Raw genomic sequence first — 24670 nt, forward strand, 5'->3', positions numbered from 1 at the left:
TAAAGCTTTTTTAAACACTTTAAAAAAGTTGTAATGTGTTTTCCCCAAGAATGCTTCATTATTTGGATATTTCACATTGAATTATTCTATTTGGAATTTTTCGAATATGGACCTATTTTTCATCAGATAACTCTGCTTTTGCTACGTATAGAGACCTAGTATATACACCGTTTTTTCCACTTTTTTATAGGCTATAGTTTTGCTAAGAATATTTTTATCGACAAAATACTTACGTTTTGAGTTATTTGCGAAATACCTTCTAAAAACGTGGTTATTTTGTTGAAAACTGAACATATTCACTTGCAAATAACTCGAAAAGTGTTCCTTTGGTGAAAAAACTCTATAGAACAAAAGTTGCTTAAAATTAGTCAGTTTATCCATTTCGGGACTTATCTTGGACATATATTTTTTCTCACCCCCAGGGCAAAAGCACACATCGGCACCATATCACTTTTTTTCTTTGACATGTTAGCTATGCGTATGCCAAATTTCATGTCAATCCAAGCGGTTCTTTAAAATTTACAGCAAAAACCGTTAGTCCTGTCGCAAGGGGGGTACAACGGCCTCCTTTATTCAGATGGACTTACCCAAGTTTTTTATGTATCTTGACCCGTAGAACACGAATTTTTTGGCTAACAGGTGATCCGGATGTCGATAAGATTGTTATAAACAAATAACTTGAGGAATTATATAACAGCGATTTCTCGCAAAACAAAACATTTTTTTGTATTTTTTGGGTCATTTTAAGCAAAAAATATTCCTGAAAGCTTTTTCGTAGAATGTATAGTTTTCGAGATAACCGCGGTTGAACTTTCAAAAAATCGAAAAATTACAATTTTTGAACCCGAATAACTTTTGATTAAAAAACAAAGCAGCAATTCTGCTTACCGCATTTGAAAGTTTAAGTCAAATTATATCGGTTTTGATTATTTGCATTGCTAAAAATTAATTTTTTTTATTGTTAAACAAAGCTATAAACACATAGTGTTTCCCGTGCCTAATAAATGCGTTTTAACGCATGCTACGTAGAAATTGCCTTGCTTGCACTTGTAGCTACTCTACCTAAGTACTCGTTCGATTTTAAATGAGAAATCATTGAAAACATTACTCACGCACTAGGTATTTATAGCTTTGTTTAACAATAAAATAATAAATTTTTAGCAATGCAAATAATCAGAATTGCTATTTTATTTTTTAATCAAAAGTTATTCGGGTTCAAAAATTGCAATTTTTCGATTTTTTGAAAGTTTAACCACGTTTATCTTAAAAACTATGCATCCTACGAAAAAACTTGTCAGAACATTTTTTGCTGAGAATGACCCAAAAAATACAAAAAAACATGTCTTGTTTTGCGAGAAATCGCTGTTATGTAATTCCTCAAGTTCTTTGTCTATAACAATCTTATCGACATCCGGATCAACTGTTACCCAAAAAATTCGTATTCTACGGGTCAAAATATATAAAAAAAAAACTTGGGTAAGTCCATCTGAATTAAGGAGGCCGTTGTACCCCCCTGGCGACAGGACTACGTGAAAGAATGTACTATACAGGACTTGTGCGTAGTCGGTTCAGTTCGGCTATTCCTATTCCGTTCCGCGGAACCTTTAAGCAGGCCAGTCGAACGTTCTTAGGCGGTGCGCGGTGGCTCATTTATTTCCATGTATAGCAAAATCTGCCGATTGCTCTTAGTAGAGCCGATCGCTCTATGCCGATTCAGTGCGCGGCCTGCTTAAGTTCGTTTTACGGCTACTGCTGGCGTAAACTTGTCGCTCGTGAAGCTGTTCGCTAATGCCACACGAGCGATAATTTACGGCGCCGTAAGAGCAGTAAACCTGACGAGGCATTGGTTGACTAACTCCTATTTCATCTACAATTGGTGGAGGAGTTAGTCAAAAAATGGGTTTATTGCTCTTATGGTGCCGTAAATTATCGCCCGTGTCGCCTTTCGCTACACTCGTTTTTGATAAATTTTGTGCAGTTTTTCAGACTGGTAGCGCCGCCCCCCGGTCCTATGTGCACTCTGCGGCCAATTTTCAGTGGGGTCGACTGAGGAAAATCCAACTCTCCACTTATGGACCGGATAAATAAATTAAAGGGTACCCCCGTTTTTTTTTATTTTGTGTATAAGTCTATAAAATAGGGAAAATTCTCAAAAACCCTCTAGAAAAACAGTTTTTTTGGATTATTGAAGGTGGCAAGCCTTACGGAAAAATCTGAAAAAAATTATAAATATAGTAAAAGAAAAAAAAGGTGGTTCAGATTTGATTACAGTACAGAGCCTCTACTATGTCCTTATATGCATTTCGGAATAATCGTTTCCTCATCGGAGCACCTGGGTAGAGGCACTGAACTGAAATCAAATCCTTTCATCCATTCCTGGTAATTATTAAAATAATTACCAAAGATGCTACTAGCACCATCTATGAATCAAAAAATACTCGACAAGGGAAATCTAAAATGCATTTCACGTCCTGTCATTCACCGTGATAATAATTTTAGCGAACTATTTCGTTTAATATCCACCAAAGGTAATATCCACCATATATATGTAAATATAGTGTTTGATAAAATACCCATAATAAAAAAATTGACCTACAGCCATATTAAAAAAGTTATACGCTTTTTCAAAAAAAAAAATTTTTTTATGTTATGTACACTCAACATATGGGTCTGTAAAAAATAGACATGTTTTGTAAAAGCCTCAACTATGCGTGAGAATATAGTGGTTACTGTCACCCTGGGAGCTAAGGGTGGTAATACATCAGGTTCTTTTCAATGCTAAGTAGTTAAGGGAGAATGAAACATCTTACCTCGACGAACACCAAGTTTATTCTCCCTTAACTACTTAACATTGAAAAGAACCTGATGTATTACCACCCTTAGCTTCCAGGGTGACAGTAACCACTATATGGCGATCCTGGCAGGATCGCCATATGATACTCCAGGATTACTAGGGCTATCTTCTCCCGGTAAGGGTGGTTAACCCTTATCCGAGGGGTGGAATGATTAATAGTCGTTTCACTGTTGAAGTTGTTTTATTATACTCGCATGAGTACAAGCTGGTACAACCTACGTAACGTCGTCTCGCGGAGTGTAGATGACACTATCTTTTAATGTGAATAATCTTACATCTAATAAAATAGAATGACGAATGTGGAATGTGTAATGAGGATTCCCTTATTATGTTTTGGTTGTATAAATATATTTAAAAGTGCAAAGTCAGCGTCGACCCTGAAAAGTGTTTATAGTGGCTGTATGTATAATTACACCTCACGATCTAGGTCAACAATGTTTATGTAACGAAAGAAGGTTGGAATTGTTTATGATGACATTTAAATAACCGAAAGAAATTAGCGTAGATAATTAAAGGGTGTTTTTAAAAGATATCTAATGAGTACAGATGAATTCTTGTACAAGAATTTATTGAAATTTTAAAATTGATTGCATTCTACCTAAATAAAAATAAAAGCGAAAAATGACGTCTTTGTTGGTGGGGGCGGGGAAAGGGATCGTGGGTTAAAATTGCGCCGAGTCTTATTTTTTAATCATATAGAATGTAAAAAAATTAATTCTGGGAGTGAGGGCATTTTGCCTATCTTAACGGGGTACCCTTTAATTATTTATCCGTTCCATAAGTGGAAATTTTGATTTTCCACCGTCGTCAAGCGATGTGCCACAGAAAATTGGCGGCATAGTGCTCATACGTTTTCTTTAAGGTTCTACAAGTTAAGTAAGACTCTTACGATGCGTAAAATGATTATCAAATTTTTCCTATCCGGCTTTAGTCTATAGTCTATGTTTTTTCTCATGAGGATCTTTCAGTGCGTCACAGTTTTTCGATTTCTTTCTAACGCGTTAAATTGCATGTGACAGAAAAAAACGCACGTCGGTGATTACATTTCGTCGGTGACATTTATAACATTTATTCTAGTTGTCAATAGATGGTGCTATAATCGAAATAAAAATTATTTTCGAATTTGTATATCCGCTACGAATATAATCTGTACAATTTATAAGACTATACAAATCAAAGAAAATACCATTTTTTAAATGCAGTAAACAGAATTGATTTGTTTTTATGCCAAATTGCAAATAAAATTTGACAACTGTCAGATTTAACTAAAATGTCATGCCACTAAAATGTATATTATCACGGACTTACCTTTTTTTCTATCATTTGGGACGCACTGAAAAATGCTCATAAAAAGAAGCATATAATGCCTTTAGGAAACTTTAACATACTTTTTGATACAATTTAAATAAAATCCTCAATTTTTAGTTATAATAACCCATTTACAAAATTCTATAACTCAAAAGTCAAACTTCGACTCTAAACACGACTAATTTTTTGTGGAGCTGACTTTTCCGTTTACCAATTTCATTTAACAAATTATCTACTTTCAAAATCCCTGTAGCAGGGCTGCTTTATCCACTAGGCAATATAGGCAGATGCCTAGGGCGGCACATTATTTGAGGACGGCAAAAATACTGTACAAAAAATATTTGTATATAAAAATTATGGATCTGGCTTCTGTCATTAAAGAGTATGAAGCTCTTTCAAATTACTTTACCGCAAGGAAGCCAAAAAATTGTGCCCAAATAAAACATATAAAGAAATAAGAAAGAGGAAAAGAAAAATTTAATTTGACGAGGGGGCCGATGATGAACTAAACTTTTCAGCTAGTGATGAGACTTTTATCCACACATTCTATATTATAATCGACACTCTGATAAGAGACCTGAATAGACGTTTGAAATCTTATCGACTTATTTATCAACGTCTTCGTGTTATTAACAGATTTGCCAAAATTAAGCAATGAAGAAATTATTAAAGAAGCTGAAAATCTGATACAAAATAAAGACGACCAAGATACATCATTCATACATGAATGCATTCAGTTAAAGGGTCATTTGGATACCACAATAAAATCACCAATTGACAATCTTAATATTTAAAGAAGAGTTAGTGCAGTCACTGAAGGTGGATATGAGCTATTACCTCCGATTTCGTTGAACCTCCATCGATTTGCATGAAAATTGGTGAGTGGTTAGAGGATATCTCAAGGAACAAAGGTGACATGCTGTCAACTTGCGCGGGGGTGGATGCGACCTATTTTCAGAGGTGAAAATTATTTTATTAAAAATATCCCCAGAATTCGATAGAGGGACAAATTTTAAGCAAAATTTGTTACATAAAGTTATTAAAATAAATCAAAACTTTTTGAGTTATTAAAGATCAAAGATTTTAATTTTTCGTGAGAAAAATGCATGTTTTTAACCGCTTTTTCATAACTAACTCAAAAACTATAAGATTTTACACAAAAGTTATTATTTGTCAACATTGGTCAACGTACTTAGAAATAGGTATCTATCAAATGAGCCCCCGAACAAGTAGATACAGTACTTCTCGTGATCATTTTTCAGTGCGTAACAAATGATAGGAAAAAGGGTAAGTCCGTGATAATACACATTTATGACATTTATTCTAACATGACATTTTAGTTAAATCTGACAGTTGTCACATTTTATTTTCAATTTGGATTAAAAACAAATCAAAAGTGTTTCTTGCATTTATAAAATGGTATTTTCTTTGATTTGTATAGTCTTATAAATTATACAGATTATATTTGTAATATTATTATCTAATTAAAAAAAAATTATTTTTTTATTATGGCGCCATCTATCGACAACTAGAATAATTAGAATAAATGTTATAAAAATGTCACCGACGAAATGTAATCACCGACGTGCCTTTTTTTCTGTCAAATACAATTTAATGCGTTAGAAAGAAATCGAAAAACTGTGACGCACTGAAAGATGATCATGAGAAATACTGTAGCATTAAAATTTATGCACCAAATATTTTTCAAAATTCCAAAAAAGTTATTGTTTTTTTTTAAATAACTCCGTTATTTTTTACGATATCTGGTTTGTCTAAAATCTATTTGAAAGTTAATTTTAACGGCTATTAAACCACGTTGAATTTAATCTTTTAAACCCCTTACTTTTTTTAAATAAAAGGTTAAATCACCCCGGTTACATGGTTCTCGCAGCAAAATTTAAGCTTTAAACGTTTTTTATCTCGGTTATTTTTTACCCTACAGAAATATTAAAAAGGTAAAATATTTGATACAGAAAAAAATAAAATTTGGTTATACATATACATACATCACTTCTTACGTATATTGAGTATTTGTGGAGTTATTATCAAAAGAAATTGAAAATTACGATAATTTTAAAAATTCTGATTTTTTTTTTAAATTATATCTTTTTTTCAAAAATATGCATTCTAAACAGGTCAAAATTGTTGAAGTCATTACTTATGCTAATATAAAGAAATTCATCTAAGGATATAAGAAATAAATTTTATTTTTTGTGGAAATGGCGTATGTTTTATTTTTCACTTTTTCCTAAAAAGTTCTAAAGGGTTCTCTTATTTTCATCATAACTTGCTTAATTGTGATGCTATTAACTTCTACTGGAATTCATTTGATAGGTACTTCGAAGTACTTTGACAAGTGCTTAGCAGGTATATTTTATAAAATGCATCGTTTTCCCATTATTTAAGCTACTCGTCGAAAAAAATATACATTCAATTAATTAGCCATAACTCACTTTGAATTAACATTAGTTTAGTTCTTTAAGTGAGGAGTGTATTCAGCTTTTTATTATCTTCAATTTTGGTAATAATAACTTTTTTGTAAAAGCTTATAGTTTTTGAGTTATACGTGGAAAACAGCTTTAAAGCATGCATTTTTTACGAAAAAATAAAATCTTTGATCTTAAATAACTCACAAAGTATTGATTTATATTAATAACTTTATACATATAACAAATTTTGCTTAGAATTTGTCTCTACCGATTTATGGTATTATTAAAAAAAAATAATTTTCACCCCCGAGAAGGGATGGCATCCACCACCACGGTAAAATCGCAAGTTGGCATTATGCTACCTTTATTCCTTGGGGTATCCTTAGGGTTACCATACGTCCGGATTTCGTCCGGACAGTCCGGATTTGAAAGACATGTCCGGATTGGGGTCCGGATATGAGAAATGTCCGGATTTTTTGCTTTACTAAAAAAAATGGAAAATACTAGGCCCAACGGTGGGAAATTTCATTCTGCGCAGCACCTTAGGTCTAAAGTATGTTAAAACATAGGTGTATATGTATTTTAAACTGGCAGAGATTTTCAATGTTAGTTGCATATTGTAGCGGAACAGCTGTACTTTCAATGCTGCCATATGCATTTTGCATATATGTACAATGTAGAGGTAGCAACGCAGTCAAATTCACATTTTACATTTTCTACAACCCCTTGGACTACCCCTGTCCGGATTTGGCCTTAATAAATTATGGTAACCCTAGGTATCCTGTAACTACTCACCAATTTTCATCAAAATCGTTGGAGGTTCAACGGAATCGGAGGTGAAAACCTTCAGTGACTGCACTAAGTGGATTGAAAGATATTTTCCCTAATTTTGACATTGCTTTGCACATTTATTTGTGCATCCCAGTTGCCAACGTGTCCGCTGAAAGGTAATTTTCGAAAATGTCAAGAATTAAAAATAATTTCCCATCAAGTATGACGCAAGAACGTGTTAACAATTTGTCGATTTTGTCAAGAAAAAAATTTTTTTTTTGAAAAGTCTTTTTGAAAAAAAGTCTGATGTGATCGAACTGGAATGACAATTTTTTCTGTTATAGATATATAAACATAGTAGTTTAAATCCATTTACAGTAGAACCCCGATTATCCGTGCTTCTCGGGACCGGACGTTGGCACGGATAATTGAAAAGCACGGATAATCCGAACATTTATTTCTTCTTCTTCTTGTAATAGGACTATGTCCTGTTTCTTCTGTTACAGTCTTTGCTGCGATCCGGAGCTCCAACTCTCGTACCATCGTTTTTTGGGTCTTCCTATGGGTCGCTTGGTGTTGGGCTTCTGTGTTTTCGCCCAATGCGCCATACGTTCAGGGTCCATCCGATCTACGTGGTCCCTCCACATGCGTCGTCGCGCTCTTGTCCATCTCACTACGTCCTGAACGCCTAGCTCTCTCAATGTGTCTTCGTTTCTTACTCTATCTCTGAGTGTGATACCTCTTATGGATCTTAGGGTTTTCATCTCTGTTGTTCTCATTATCTGTTTGGTCTTTGTTGTCTCGGCCCTTGTCTCAGCTGCGTATGTCAGTACGGGTCTAACACATGTCTTATAAATGCGGACTTTGCTTTCGGTGCTCATATATTTATTCCGCCAGATTATATCCCTCAGGAAACCAGATATTCTCGCTGCTTTCATTGCCTGCTGTTTTGATTCTTGCCACAGATGCCTGTCGCTAGATATTTCCACACCTAAGTATCTGCAATCCATTACCTGTTCGATTATATGGTCGTCCACTACTAACTTACATCTAATTGGGTTCCTGGATATTACCATCGATTGGGTTTTCTCTTTGGATAGTGTCAGGTTATACTTTTCGGCGGTTATTTTGAATTTTTGTAGTAGGCGTTGTAAGTCATCTTCGTTCTCGGCTATTAAGATTGCATCATCTGCGTAGCAAAGTATTCTCATGGTTCGGTTACCCATTTTGTATCCCTGATTCATTATGTTAACACTACCTATAACTTCATCCATTATTAAATTAAATAGGCATGGACTGAGGCTGTCCCCTTGTCTAATGCCTGCATTGATTTTGATTTCTTCCGTTATTTCTTATTGTAATACATATTTACGTATATCCATACATATAGCCCTACCATAAAAAGACAACAGAAAAATAAATCATTCATTATGAGTAGAGTCCGGATTTCTAAGCATAATGCTTATGGTAAATAATAAAAGCAGGACTATTTTCTTTATAAATATGAACGAAATATGCAAAAATAAGTCATTTTGACAGCCCTTTTTATGCTTTTTTTGCTTTTTTTAAATTATTATGCCTTTTTTGAATTTATGTGCTTATTTGGTGCTTTTTTATATACTATTATCATTTTTTGCATTTGCGAACAGCAGAAATTTAATTTTGATCTAGGTAGTGCAATTTTGGTGATCTCCCTTTAAATAAATTGCAAAATGAAAGTTTTAAATCATTTTTGGAAAAGTACCTACTATCGGAGACATGTGCCGGATGAAAATACTCTGCGAAAAAATATGTTAATTGCATTTAAAATAAAACTAAAAAAAAAAGTAAAAACAATAGTGGGAAACAATTACATCTGATTTGCTGTGGACGAGGCTACGTATATTTGTGAAAGATACGTCGCTAATAGGGATGTTCACAAAAAATTAAAAAGTCATTTCAAACATATGTAAAACGATTAAGAAACACCCTAGGAATAATTATCCAAAATTTCAACAAAATTGAAAAGGTCTTTCTATAAAAAATCTTTATTAGAAATCTAGCATTATTTTAAATTTCAAGAACGCTTCTCTATTGGCCTGACGTCACTAGTTGCATACCCCAAGCGCGCGCCATTCTCATAGTGTTACTGTTTACCTGTTTGACGTTTCAGGTCATTTTATTTTATTCTCTTCTTGTTTTATCAGGGTTAAAGTGGAGTTTTATAGTGAATTTGTTTAGTTTAAAGTGGATATACTGTTTGTAAGAACATATTTTGGGTGGTACAAAAATAAACAAATAAAATGGAAGAAGGTTTTCAGAAAGCCGATTCGTATAAACTACTGACTGTAGTGTAGATGTAACAATGGTGTATGATTTATTGGCATCTTGTAAAAAAATAAATCTACCACAGCTTTACTGAGTATATATTCCATATACTTTTCCATGTCTTCTTTCAGCTAAAAAAATAAATGCTTAATACTCCACAAAAAAAAATAGAGAAAGTTGTATGCATGCATTGTATGCATGCATATTGTATACATACATTGGCTGGTTATTACCTTACCTTGGTTAGGTGTATTAAAACTATTTTTATTCTTCTTCATGTGCCTTGTCCGTTGTGGACGTTGGCTATCATCATGGCAATTTTAATTTCATTTGCGGCGTTTCTGAATAACTCGTTCGATTTTTGTCCAAATCATTGGCGTAAGTTTTTAAGTCATGAGTGTATTTTCTTCCGGGTCCGCGTTTGCTCTCTATTTTACCTTGCGTTATCAGTTGGAGTATACGATATTTATCATGCCTCATGAGATGACCGAAATATTTAAGATTTCGTTTCTTAATTGTAAAAGAGATTTCTTTTTGTTTTCCCATTCGACGCAATACCTGTACGTTGGTGTGGGTCGCCAGGATATTTTGAGGATACGTGGGAACACACACATCTCGAATGCCTCTAGCTTTTTCATTAATGTTTCCATTATTGTCCAGGGCTCTGCGCCATATAGCAAGACCGGAAATAATAACATTTTAGCAGCCGCATTTTTAGTGAAAGAGATATTATGTCGCAATGGGTGAAAATATTTCTCATGCATGTTGTTAAATGTTGCTCTGTCCTTTTCAACTCTAGATCTTATTTCGGTTATTTCGTATTTCGAGTTGACAACTGTTCCAAGGTAAAAAATATTTTTGAACTTGGGTATTATACATTTTCATTTCAACCAATCTTTTCACTAAATTATTAATGATTTTAATATAATATAAAGTCATACCTACATCCACATGTAGTTATTTCAAGGTTTACTTTTACTGTATGTATTATTAGAATCCCGTTTTAGGAATATCCCAGTTTAAGGAATACAAATTTGAGGTCCCGAAACGTTTTCATTTACTCCTTAAGGGGGTAGGCGCAAAATCTTGGTCTAATGCTATTTAAATTCATTCTTTTTTTTCGAATTCTGAGCAAACTAATAAGTATTGTTGAAAAATGTAAATGCAGAAAGAACAATTACATTATTACCAAGGGCCGAAAGTCTCTGGAAAACTTCTATAGTGTTAATTTTATTAAGTTAGTTTTTTAAGTTAGTTATTTTAAGTTATAGCTGAAACAAACCATTTCTTTTTCTGTTTTAAATTGGCTGGAACGGTCATAAAAATCTTGTCAGAACTGTTTTTTGATGTATTTACACACCCAGGAACAAAACACCACTTATTTGGCTTCATTTTTAATAATCAAGTACGTAAAAAACTGCGCACATTCAAATACACTTCGTAAATAAGTATACAAAACTAGTCGTCGATCAAAGACGTTACGACTGCTGACGTCACAGACCGTAGCCTCGCTGCAGGGTACCGTTTTTCTAGCCTCCAAGAAAATCAACATTATGAACTCATTTATCTTAAAAAATATACATTTTTAAACAGTTTTATGATTGTTACGTTTTTATATACCTTGTAATCTATTGAATTTAACTATATTTAAAAATTAGTGAACATCCCTATTACTTCATAGGCGTACTTCACGAAGAAATCTTGACGAAGGGTTGTTTAGTGTGATCAAAAGAACTAGAAGGAAAAAAAGCAATACAGTTTCAAGATTCGTAAATGAGGCTTTAACAAATTTTTATGTTCCCGAGGCTTTGCCCACCAACAAAATAGTATTAATGCTTTTCGACGCTGCACCAGATATGATCAAAACGGCATCAAATCTTAAAGTGTGTTATCCAAATCTAATTCACTGTACGTGTCTAGCACACGACCTGAATCGCGTTGCTGAGACTATACGGCTGCAATTTGCCCTTGTTAATGAGTTGATAAAAATAGGAAAAACATTTTCATTAAAGCTCCTTTAAGGATGCAACTTTTTAGAGAAAGATTCCCTAACACTCCATTACCACCGGAACCAATGTTAACTCGGTGGGGTACATGGTTAGATGCAGCTTTATACTACGCCGAATATTTCGAAAATTTTAAAAACTTCGTATTGAAACTTGAAGAGACTGCTAGCAAATCGATAAAATAGCAACTTTTGTTCTGTGAGGGAAACAATTAAATATTTGGAGAAACAGCATATGTCATTAGTTGAGTCGATCTAAAAAATAAACAGTTTTGAAAAAAAGATGGAAGGTATCCCTGGAAAAATTGTTCAGATAGTATTAACAAAATTCAAAGATGTATTAACAAAAAACGAAGGATTCAAAAGATGTAGAAAATATTTTCAGTTTTTAAATTGAGAGCACGTTGAAGATATAAATATGGATCCGGCAGTAATGGCAAAGTATAAGTATGCACCGATAACCTTAGTGGACGTTGAAAGAAGCCTTTAGATATACAAAAATGTTTTGAGTGATCGGTGCCGAAACTTTACGATGGAACATTTAAATGAGTAATTAGTTATTTCATGCTTTAAACAAAAATGATATAAAAGATAAGATAAAAAAAATTATACATTTTCTTTCATCTAAAATCTAAAGCATGTCGATAAAAATTAGGTTAAAGCATTTTTGTTTCAGTTATCTATTTTTTTTTTGTTTATTCTATTTTATTATTAAATTTATAATAGGTCTTTACTAGTTCTTAAGCTAAGCCTAGAGATAATTATATTTATTTACTTACTTAAGCCGTCCTCTTGTACCTTACGGTATCGAGGCCCTAGATAATTATATATATTTTCTTAAAAAAAATGGTTTGTCAAAATTTATATGCTTATTTTCATGCTTTTTTTGTATAGAAAAATGCTTTTTTTCCTAAAATTGTTATGCTATTTAAGCGCTTTTTTTGCGTTTTTTCATGCTTTTAAATCCGAACTCTAATTATGAGTCTCGCTCTCCGCGTATAGAGTTTCCGTCGAGTGATTTACAGTGACGCTATTTTGATAAAATCTCAAAAATGCAATTTAAGTAATAGAAAATCATAGCACGGATAATCTGCAGCCCGGATAATCCGCACACGGATAATCAAGATTCTACTGTATAATATATTCTTATTTAACTAAAAATTTCCTCAATTTTTTTTCGCAAAAATGGTACATGAAGGGTGGCTACTAGAGAATTGCCTAGGGCGTCAATTAACCTAAACGCGGCCCTGCCCTCTAGTATAATATACAAAATCAACTACCTACAATAATAAATATTTACTTATAATTTTACTTTCTTAATTGTTAAAGTATAATAATACTTGATGGATTCGACCGTTACTTGATGGAAGTTCATTTTATCTAACAATAAAACACTGAAAACGTTAGTTTTCTATACTTCCACAAAATTTATTACAACTAAGTGACTACAGCTGTTTCGGCAGAGTGCCTTTCTCAAGTGATTTAGTTTACAATGTGTTTGCCTTTTTAAGTCTTTAACTGAAGAGGTTGAGGAGTGGGGAGCTGTTTGTCTCGAGTTGGTCATTCAGAATTATTTCCGTATTTTTCAATTTATTAATTTCCATAGATTCTAAAAAAGATAGCTTAAGGCCTTTATTTTGAATATGTAGAATTTGAAACTCTTCATTGAAAGAATGATTATGATCTAGAAGGTGAAGTGCGTATGTAGAAGTATCTGTTTTTCTATTGTTGAAAGCCTTTTTGTGTTCTGCTATCCGTTTGTCAAAGGTTCTGCCAGTTTGACCGATGTAAGTTTTCGGACAGTCACCACACGTTAGTTTGTACACACCACTCTGTAGTTGCTTTCTCTTTCGGCTTTTATTGTTCTTAATATATTTGCTTAAGTTGTTGTTAGTTCTGAAAGCTGGTGCTATTCCTTTCTTTTTTATGTATCTGGCTATTTTTGTTGTTATCTTGCCAGTATATGTGAGAGAGCAGAAGGTACTGGGTTCTTTCTGTGGTGGTGGATACACTAATTTCAGGGCTTTCTTATGGAGTTTTTGGTTTAAAATTTTGTTAACTGTTTGTTCGTTATAGCCATTGTTTACTGCTATTTGTTTAATGATGTTTAGTTCTATCTCAAAGTTATTTTTTGTCATGGGAATTTCTGTCAGTCTATGTATCATGCTATGGTAGACTGCTACCATCATCCCATCCTACACAACACAAATTAGCAGCCTACCATAGCATGATACATAGACTGACAGAAATTCCCATGACAAAAAATAACTTCGAGATAGAACTAAACATCATTAAACAAATAGCAGTAAACAATGGATATAACGAACAAACAGTTAAGAAAATTTTAAACCAAAAACTTGATAAGAAAGCCTTGGAATTAGTGTATCCACCACCACAGAAAGAACCCAGTACCTTCTGCTCTCTCACATATACTGGCAAGATAACAACAAAAATAGCCAGATACATAAAAAAGAAAGGAATAACACCAGCTTTCAAAACTAACAACAACTTAAGCAAATATATTAAGAACAATAAAAGCCGAAAGAGAAAGCAACTACAGAGTGGTATGTACAAACTAACGTGTGGTGACTGTCCGAAAACTTACATTGGTCAAACTGGCAGAACCTTTGACAAACGGATAGCAGAACACAAAAGGGCTTTCAACAATAGAAAAACAGACACTTCTACATACGCACTTCACCTTCTAGATCATAATCATTCTTTCATGAAGAGTTTCAAATTTTACATATTCAAAATAAAGGCCTTAAGCTATCTTTTTTAGAATCTATGGAAATTAATAAATTGAAAAATACGGATATAATTCTGAATGACCAACTCGAAACAAACAGCTCCCCACTCCTCAACCTCTTCAGTTAAAGACTTAAAAAGGCAAACACATTGTAAACTATATCACTTGAGAAAGGCACTCTGCCGAAACAGCTGTAGTCACTTAGTTGTAATAAATTTTGTGGAAATATAGAAAACTAACGTTTTCAGTGTTTTATTGTTAGATATAATAATACTTATTATCTAATCTGCTTTATTGTTATCAGACGAACTGTCCGGTTCTTATATTTCATTGATACAGTTTACAGAAATGTCTTGGTCATCGTTAGCCACAATATAATATTATGTTTTTCATCATTTGTTTAATATGTTCGTGACTAAACAGTTTTCAAAAACATAGTGACTCCGTTCGGATTTAGTGTTAAAAACTTTATATTGTGATTGAAATACAGGAATTTTATATAGGTACGTTTACGTTTGGTCTAGTTGTTATAACTTCATAATTATTATCATCGTAACTCGTATTATTAGATATCATTATTTCTTATAATTATTACTTTTTAATACTGTTGCAGGACTTTTTTTTAAAACTCGATTTACGTCCATACCATTTTATTTGGTTTTTTCAGTCCTTAAGTGTACCTTCCTCCGATACTACAATGCACAATAATAATTGTGTCCTAAAGTTTGTGCCTTGAATATTGCGTTTTCTACTCTTCTCTGTGTTTCGTCTGATATCAATGAAGCACTTTATGCAAAAAAAGTACTCCTTAGCCTTAGAGAGATATAAATTGAACAATTCTTTGGTAAAGAAAAGTCATACAATAAGGGTTGCACGTAATTTTCCCCTTGTTACCACATTCTAAATTTGAAAAGATACCTAGGGAATAAGCAGACTTTTCTGACATGCTATGTCTATTACAGCGAGCATTTCATTGGCTAGAGTTAGTGACGAGTTTATATGACGTCATTATTATATTTAGAAATATTGTAAATGGCAACTGACGTCTGTCATAATATTGGAGGTTAAATATAATGACAAAATATTGTTTTCAAATTGACAGATATATTGTTGTTTTTTAATCAAAAATTTGAATCAAATTCAAATAGAAAAACTAAAGTACTTAGTGCCCAGACTCTTTCATAGGACAGTTTATATTTTAAAAGTTCACATCTATAAACAAAAATTTTACATAACCTTCTAAGGGACAACATGTGATTAACATTTATAGTACACATAGTCATCTTTGTTTTACACTTAAAGAAAAAGAGAAACAGTATACAGTTGAGTCCCCGAGTCTTTACCCGTGCGTCATCATTTAAAGCATACGAAATAAATAATAAGTCGTAAATTTACTGAACGCAACAATAAGTGACAGAAAGTGGGTACTATTCCGATCACGGGTTATAGTATAAAATTTGACGTTATCAAATAAATAGAATGCCAAATTTAAGTTTTGCTTTAAAATTTTGGTGCATAATTACAGCTACATTTGAAGTAGCTTAATAAATTATTTTATTATCATTGATTAATAATTAAATAAACAATTTATAAAAAAATTTGATAACACATTTTCCTTTTGTTATTTTATTCACTTTGGCGGAACATCACACACAAGTATTCTTTAACTTTGTCAACAATGAGGTTATTTGTACGTTGTCAAAATTTATCGTAAAATAACATAAACTTATAAAATTTCTAACTCCAATTTAGTTGCGAATACAACTGTTTGTATACTATAAAAAACTTCAAATAGCAAAAATTCGACAAAATAACAGTAAAAAATTCAACAAACTGAGAGGAACAAAAGTAAACAAACCAAAACTTCAGAAATTGTACTTAAAATATGTGAAAACATCCCCAATCGTCTTTCTTTGTACCTATCTCTTTTCAATGCACTGAGTCTAGATCGTTCATAAAAATAACATGAGTTTTTACTTAATAACAGGCGGCAGCTGGTTTGTCATTAGTTTCATGCGTGGAAGAGAATGATGCTAGATAAAAAGTATGTGTTTTATGTCGCCAGGTATTAATGACGCACGGGTAAAGACTCGCGGACTCAACTGTAGCTGGTAGCTGCTGTGGGAAATAAATATATGTCTTTTATTTGGCAACATCGATTTCCTGCTGAACTTGACTTGTGTTGAATTTGCTTGTAGGTACCATTGGGTGATGTCATTAAAAATCTATTTTTTTTTTTTTTTGAAAAATGGCTTTGGCTTGAAAGTCTATAATGAATTATTTTAAATGGGAAATAAGCCACAATTTTACTAAAAAAATGAATTTATTAACGTTTCGACGCCCAAGTCGGGTGTCGTTGTCAAAATACAAAATAATATAGACTTGGGCGTCGAAACGTTAATAAATTCATTTTTTTAGTAAAATTGTGACTTATTTTCCATTTAAAATAATTCATTATAAAAATGCCACAAGGAAATAGCTTCAGAACAACATTAAAAATCTATGACGTGCACGCCTAATTGTTTGAATCGGACCTATTGGACCATATACAAATGACGTCATATTATGTATCTAACTGGGAATGAGTTAATCTACAAAGATGAATATAATTTAATAAATAATTATCCTTGAATGAAATTCAATTTACGAGTAAACTGTTTGCTTTTATGGCATATTTAAGTTAAATATTATGTTTATATGGGAATTAAGCCACAATTGACTGTAATGAAAATTACATTTTATAATTATAATTTTTATTTGAAATTTGCACTCCGGAAATGGTTTTCAAAAAATATTATTTTAAAATTTATAGTTCTCCGAATGACGGTTGACTTACTTGGCCTCGATCTTGTAGGTATATAGTCAGGCTTTTAGTTGACAATTCTGAGGGTGATGCTAGTATGTATGTACCCTCAGAATGGTGTCAAATCTGGTTGTTGCGTGTGTCTATAATATACTAGATATGTATTTATGTATTATGTTTTTATGTATTATATGTTTATGTATTGTATGGTGTAGTGATGTTGATTATAGTTACTTTCGAGTATTCGTTACTTTGATTACTTTGATTATTTTTGTTACTTTTGTATTTGAGTACCGGTAATCATATCGAGAATCGCATTTCTCAGTATTTCGTATAAGATCCGATATAACGACCTTCACCGATCTATTTAATGGATAGAAATTAAATGATATGTAACTGTTCTGTCATTGCTGCTCCACAATATCAGTAATCTCGAGTAATCTGTTTGCATCAATTAAGTGCCAAAAACAAACCCTCGAAACTCTAGATGACGTACCTTAGCAGTAACCCTGGGCACCCAGGTCCTTCGGAGGTCGGTTCTGATTGCAAATTCGTGTTCAGTGACCCCAAATACCCCGAAATAAGAAAATCTGGCCCTTAATATACTGATTTTAACATGTTTATGCATTTTTCGATGCGTTTTATACGCTTTAAAATGTAATAATGCATTTCTACCTATTTTTGTATTGTAGATTTTTTTCCAGACGTCATCCTAATCCTAAATACAATGCAAAAAGTTGCAAGTCTCTATGTACCTACTATATTTAGAAATAGATTTATTCCTGTGTTTTTAGTGTTAAATGCACTGGTCTAATAAAAACAATGCCATACCTACCTACATGTAAAATTAAAGTTGATGATCATAGTCTAGAAATATTATCAATTCTACATATTTTCAGGTCAATCTAAGCTATTTTTTTCTAGGCCCGATAAGAATAGTGAGCAGTGGCGAAGCGTCCATGTAACCATTGTTACCATTGGTAACAGTTAAAATTTGTAAATAAATATTTTATGACTACTATGAAATAATTCCATTTATATTTTTTTAAAATAGAAATATTTGTTAATAGTATTTACCTAATTCAGTAAAATAGCCAACTAGACGCACGAAAATATCAGTGAGTTTATGTAAAATCGGATGCACGTTATTATAATACGCCCTTACCACAGTATAAAGAGGTTCCATATTTATTATACTGTGCCTTTACCGTGCGCCGCGCCGTTTACCACTTCTGTGAGTGGCAACGATAGTAGGATCTTTGACTGGATCGTCTCTGAAAATTTTGCGGGGACGATGGCTCTGAAACCGCGTATTGGTGTTACCAAATTTTAATTTGGTGACGCTAGGTAGGGCCGGTGTCTATCGGGACAGAAAATACCGACCGTAAGAATATCAGACTTAATAAATGCAATTATAATTATAGGTAATAATTATAATTCCATTTATGAAGTCTGTTATTCATATTGATTATACAGTACATTGTAGTACTGTAATAAAATAAAAATTATTTAATATTTTAGGCTAAAAATGACAAATGAATGTACTGATTAGTATACTAATTATACAATTTGGATTTTTTAATAAAGTATAAAGGTGATATAATACATATTTTACCTAAAAACAACAAATATGTTTTTAGTTTGTAGATACTTTATATAATTTCTGAAATTTTTAATTTTTTTAATTTTATTTTATCTATTTTTATAATAGACCTGGATCGCGCGTACCAAAAAAAAGTTGATTAATAGCAAGCTGAAAATTCACGGTGTCTAGTCGAACAAACTTTGATGTATGGGAACACTGTATATATAAAAATATTTATAAAATACATTATATATATATATATATATATATATATATATATATATATATATATATATATATATATATATATATATATATATATATAAACAAATGAAATAGAGAATGCGGAAAAATCCCCTTACGAACAATTCACACAAAAACATATAGATAGATAATATATAATATATCTGGTATATATTTAATATCTGGTTTTGGTAACACTTTAGAAAAAGTCACGCGTCGCCACTGATAGTGTGTATTTATTATTAAAATCTAATGTGTTGCGTTTTTATTTTCAAAAGAACTAACATCACTGAAATTCTGTGAATTATCTACCTCGACAAATCGTATAGACATCTGTTTCTGGGTGCATGCCTTGTTAAATGATAAACCTCCCTCTGTGTCAGCTACTTCTCAGCGCCCTGTAATCCTGTAAAACTCTTCATAGCCTTCGCCCTTGATATATAAAATTTTATTGAACTGTACTTGATACCGAACACTCGTGGAATACCGGTCCGACTCCGATATCAACCGAGTAGATACAATACTCAAAATAGAAATAGATAACTCTGATACGATTGGTACGAAGTAACGAAGTAATCAGAGTAATCAAAGTAACGATTCACCTCTCTGTATAGTAACCGTTACTTTAGGTATTCGTAAGTAACGAGTACTTTGTAACGGATAGTTACTTTTTTAACATCACTAGTATGGTGTATATGTTATATCATAGCCACCTTTACTTTACAAGCCATGAAGAGAAAAAGGCAACGTCGCAATTGATGATGTCGGTAGTCTGACTTTCGGACTACCGCTTTCGGAACTACGATTTTAAAGTACAAATTCTGGTAAAATTTATAGTATTTTTGAGTCGAACAAGAAAATATTATTAATTAGAAGTTTGTACAAAATAATATTAAAAGTAATTCCTTGTAAGTAACGTTTATTATACAAAAAAAAACCAATAACAAGAATATAAACGGGATTCATTTTTTTCGAATCCTAAGAAAACTAATAAGTATTTTTCAAAAATTTAAACGTAGAATGAAAGATTACGTTAGGACCGAGGGCCCAAAGTCCCTGAAAACTTCTATGTTTATTTTAATAAGTTACAGGGGTGAAAAACTAAGAAAATTTAGTGTGATTTTTAGTTTCAAATGTGTCATTAAAAAAACTTTTTATTAATTCTAAGGGACTTTCGGCCCTCGGTAATAAAGTAATCTTTCATTCTGCGTTTAAATTTTTCAAAAATACTTATTAGTTTTCTCAGGATTCGAAAAAAATTATTACATTTAAAATACAGGCGTCAAAATTTTGCATTTTGTTCCTTTCCACTTAAAGTTTGTCGCACTTATTTAGATACACCCTGAATTGGTAAAGAACAAATCTAGTTGTTAAACATAAGCGAATTAATCAAAAAAACAGAATGTTAAGAAAACCGGAGTCTATAGTTGGGTTTTAATTTCAGTATTTTATAAATGCCCGGTACACCATAAAAATTTAACTGGTTAGCAACAATATTATTACAGCGGTATTGTAAAAGAATTAGGCTATAACATATTAAAAAAATCACTTAAATCTGCCAACAGGTTTAGGAAATATAAGACATTAAAAATGACAAAATTTTTAAGTGGACGGATTTCTATATGCATGCAAGTTTATATAAAAATATATTATATTAAAATCATCTTAATAACATACCTTTTAATGTTCTTTATAATTTGGAGCACGAATTATTGTAGAATATTTCAGTTTTTCTGTAAATACAGTGAAAATTATTTAAAAACAAATGAGAACTGTCAGAATTAATCGGTCTACCAATAGATGTTGCCAAATTTCAACTTCATGGCTTGTTAAGTAAAGGTGGCTGTGGTTATATGTATAATTGTAGATGATGTGTCTCTAACTTTCTATTAATCCGATAATGTTGGTATATTCTAGGGCTTACAATACCGGAATTCCGGGATCCCGGACGGTTTTTGTCCGGTATTCGATACCGGTATTTATAATAAAAATACCGGTATTTCGGTATTAGCTTAATTTATAGAAAGTGAATTGATGCACAATAAACTTTCTTCTAAGATATTTTTTGCTGTTGCAAGAAATTATTTTTGAAGATAAACAACCAATATCATTGTAAAAAATATTTATTAAACACGTTTATTACACATACAAGTCAAGCGTAGCGCTTTCTAAAAGCGTGAATGTCGTTAATTTAAGGCGAAGGGTTATATCAGCTTCTACAACCAAATTATTAAATCTTGTCTAAACAAATACATAAAATGAGTTGTATAAAAATTCTTAAATATTTAAAATTAGACTACTTTATTTTATAAATAAGCCGTAAGATTTATTAATCAGATTTGTTTTTACATTTTCAGATCTATTTTTCATTTTTTTGTGTACCTCTTGTGGTGTATAAATTAGGCTCACTTATTTTTTGAATTATCAATAATAATTGAAAATATATAGCGGGGTATTTGAAATTTTAAATACCAAATACCGGTATTGAGATTTTGGCTCGGTATTGTAAGCCCTAGTATATTCTTGTTGCTGACTTCTTCTTTTAGTATTGGCAACCAGAATTTGCTATATTTTGTGTATGGGTTCACTACACATTTTTTTTTTCATTAAGTAAGATGCCAGAGCCTGCTTCTGATGGGTGTCCTACAGGTTTTTCTTCATTAAGTAGGATCAGAGTGTCTTCTTTGATTTTTCTCTTTTTCATGTCTGTTTCTTTCATAACTGTATTGATGCATTTTTCTGTGCTAATTATTCCAGACATCAAAAATGAATAACCATTTTCAATTTTGTTGCAACACGAAAATACAGCCGAATCATATTCCAGTTCAATCAGAGAGTGCAGCAAGCACCTCTACCGATTTCGAAACTTATTAGTCTCTCATCAGGAGGCACATATGTTGCTCTCTCTGACCCAGCCAGGACAAACCCCGGCGAGCAGTTACGGATTGCAACGAACGAAATGGCAGGGATGCCCTAGCGGCAACTGCTAGCAAAAGACTAACTTTTCAATCTAATAGCACATAAAATAATACTAAAAATATTACTCTACATCCCACCAGATTAAAAACAATGGGAACCTTCTCTGGTTACACCTCCGTTATGGCTTGCAAATTTTAGAAGCCTCGGAGGTGTAACCAGAGAAGGTTCCCATTGTTTTCCCAAAGTAAGTTAAAATAATTAAGTAAAATATATCTTTGGCATAACAGCATAAAAACTAAAGATATAGGTAGGTAGGTAGGTAGGTAGGAGTAGGAAACATGAAATACGTAGCAATTTTATAAAAAATTAACTTTTCGCGTCTTCAGTTTGAAAAATCTGTTTATAATATGGTGAATATCAATTTGATTTAATACTGACGACCCTATAAAGATGGTAGATAAATTTGTCAACCGCCCTTGATGGTCGATCTCAAATAATTTTTTAAGTTTCAGTTTATAAAAAGATCACTCAGCAGAGGCATCAGATATAGGCAGAGTGAGCCGAATGCGAAGAGCTATTGCTAAATTTGTGTAAACTGCAGTAAATTCGTTTAAAAATAGATTTTAAAATTTTACAAACATTGTTTAATTATTTTAACAAAAGCTGAAGCTGTATAATTTCTTCAATTAAATCGTCTCCCCCTATTATCTCACTTTTTTACAAATTTCTACACAAAAATTTTAATTGTGAGTGTTCTGTACTGTCGTTTAAATTATATAAAAATTTGAAAGAATCAACAGGATTTTCCAATATGGAAAATCTTTCATTTACTGAAATTAATGCTTGGTTGAGAACACAATAAAAGAAATGAACTTTGTAAGTATGACATTTGAGGATACAAAATCGGTTCGTCTTTACGTTCGTAGTCGAACTGTTTGCTTTTTTTCCGACGCCGAACTGTGTGTCTGGTTGAAAACTGGGCTCCACATCCAGTTTCTCTGCAGTTTCATTTGCTGTAGTAATAACATCATTAAATTTGCTATCTATCCGAAACTAGAGCAAGAATTGGTTTAAGGGCGTAGGCCCAAAATTTCGCTGCCAATGTGTTTTAAATGAATTCATTTTTTTTTTCGAATTCTGAGAAAACTAATAAGATTTTTTTAAAAATTTGGGGAATGAGATTACATTATTACCTAGTGCAGAAAGTCACTTAGAATAACCGAAAAGTTTGAGATACCTATTTTAAATTAAAAATCACACTATTTTTTTACCCCTGTAACCTAATAAAATAAACAATATATAAGTTTTCAGGAACTTTCGGCCCTCGGTAGGTAATAATGCAATCTTTCATTCTAGGTTTAAATTTTTCAAAAAAAACTATTAGTTTTCTCAGAATTTGAAAAAAAATAAATGAATTTAAACACATTGGCGCTAAATTTTGAGCCTACGTCTTTAACTCTTGTAAAGCATTTAAGGTAGGCTGCATATTCATTGTTTTTGATTGTAAAACTTTGCTAACGAAGTTAACTTTCATCAGAACTTCATACCATATCTATAGTTAGACTGAGTATATGAATGTAAATGTTGATATTTTATCTCCTAAATATCTAGCTTGATATTTTAAATTAAAATAAAATTTATCCGAATGTGTTATATCACATAAAGCATCATACATTTCGATCAAATTTTTGTGCAATGGCTTTAAAGCATAAATTCTGCTGGGCCGGATTTTCCTTGTTTTTGCAGATTGTATAAATCAATACGTAATTATTTACCTACCTTTGAAGTTGAGATATGCAAGGTCTTTAAATGGGTATAGTCCGTTCGCTAAGCTCAGACACAACTGACTAGGGATGTTAGCAAGTAATTTTGCCAATTTGGTAAAATTGGCAAAGAACCGACTACCTAAGTGTTGTTTTGACCTACGTAAAATTTTTGTAACAACTCTAGTGGCGACCCTTAATTGATGGCGCCTGTGTGCGCCGCACACATTGCACACTTGGACGGCGCGGCCCTGGGTGGGATGTAGAGTAATATTTTTAGTATTATTTTATGTGCCATTAGATTGAAAACTTAGTCTTATTCCAGACATATTTGCATATCTGTGATTTGTCGAAGTCTCCATTTTTTATGTATGTTTCATGCTCGTTTATCCTGACACTTTTCATCTTCTACAATTGCTGTTGTTTCAATTGTGAACATATATGAGTGTTTTTGTATCTTTTTTGTATATGTATATTATGTATTACGAAGGCGAAGAAATACTTTTTCTGAGTTTAGTCTTTATTTTGTGGCAGTTTCTACTTGCTTGCAAGAACTACTTGCAGCAGGAGCTTGCAAGATATCTGATAATATTATATCCACGCTTTTGGAGCCGATGTTTTTAATCTTCTTATTTATATTTCTATAATATTTCTTATATTTCAAGTAATCTTGTTCTATTTATAAACGTGTGCTTGTTATTATGCACAAATATCTTGTACTATTTTCAACACGTTTGTGTACATATCGCCAATTTTTAACTGTTATCTCTTGCCCTTGACCGAACCCGTAATGGTTTTGATCAAGTAAATATATATGCAGGTGTCTATCATAAATATATTGAGTTAATTGCACTATTTTCAACTACAATCTGACCTAGACAAGCTGGAGTTCAAGGATTAGGACATTTTTGCTTGCTTACTGTACTATTTTTAC

General features: G+C 32.3%; 1 protein-coding gene across 5 annotated transcripts in view; it reads left to right on the forward strand.

Moving 5' to 3' along the window:
- The window catches only part of LOC114328206 (rho guanine nucleotide exchange factor 11), a 767005-nt gene that overhangs the window by 91000 nt on the left and 651335 nt on the right, over nucleotides 1–24670 (forward strand). The gene's annotated exons all lie outside the window — the stretch shown is intronic.

This window comes from Diabrotica virgifera, chromosome 1, assembly GCF_917563875.1.
Source record: "Diabrotica virgifera virgifera chromosome 1, PGI_DIABVI_V3a".
Lineage (NCBI taxonomy): Eukaryota > Metazoa > Arthropoda > Insecta > Coleoptera > Chrysomelidae > Diabrotica > Diabrotica virgifera.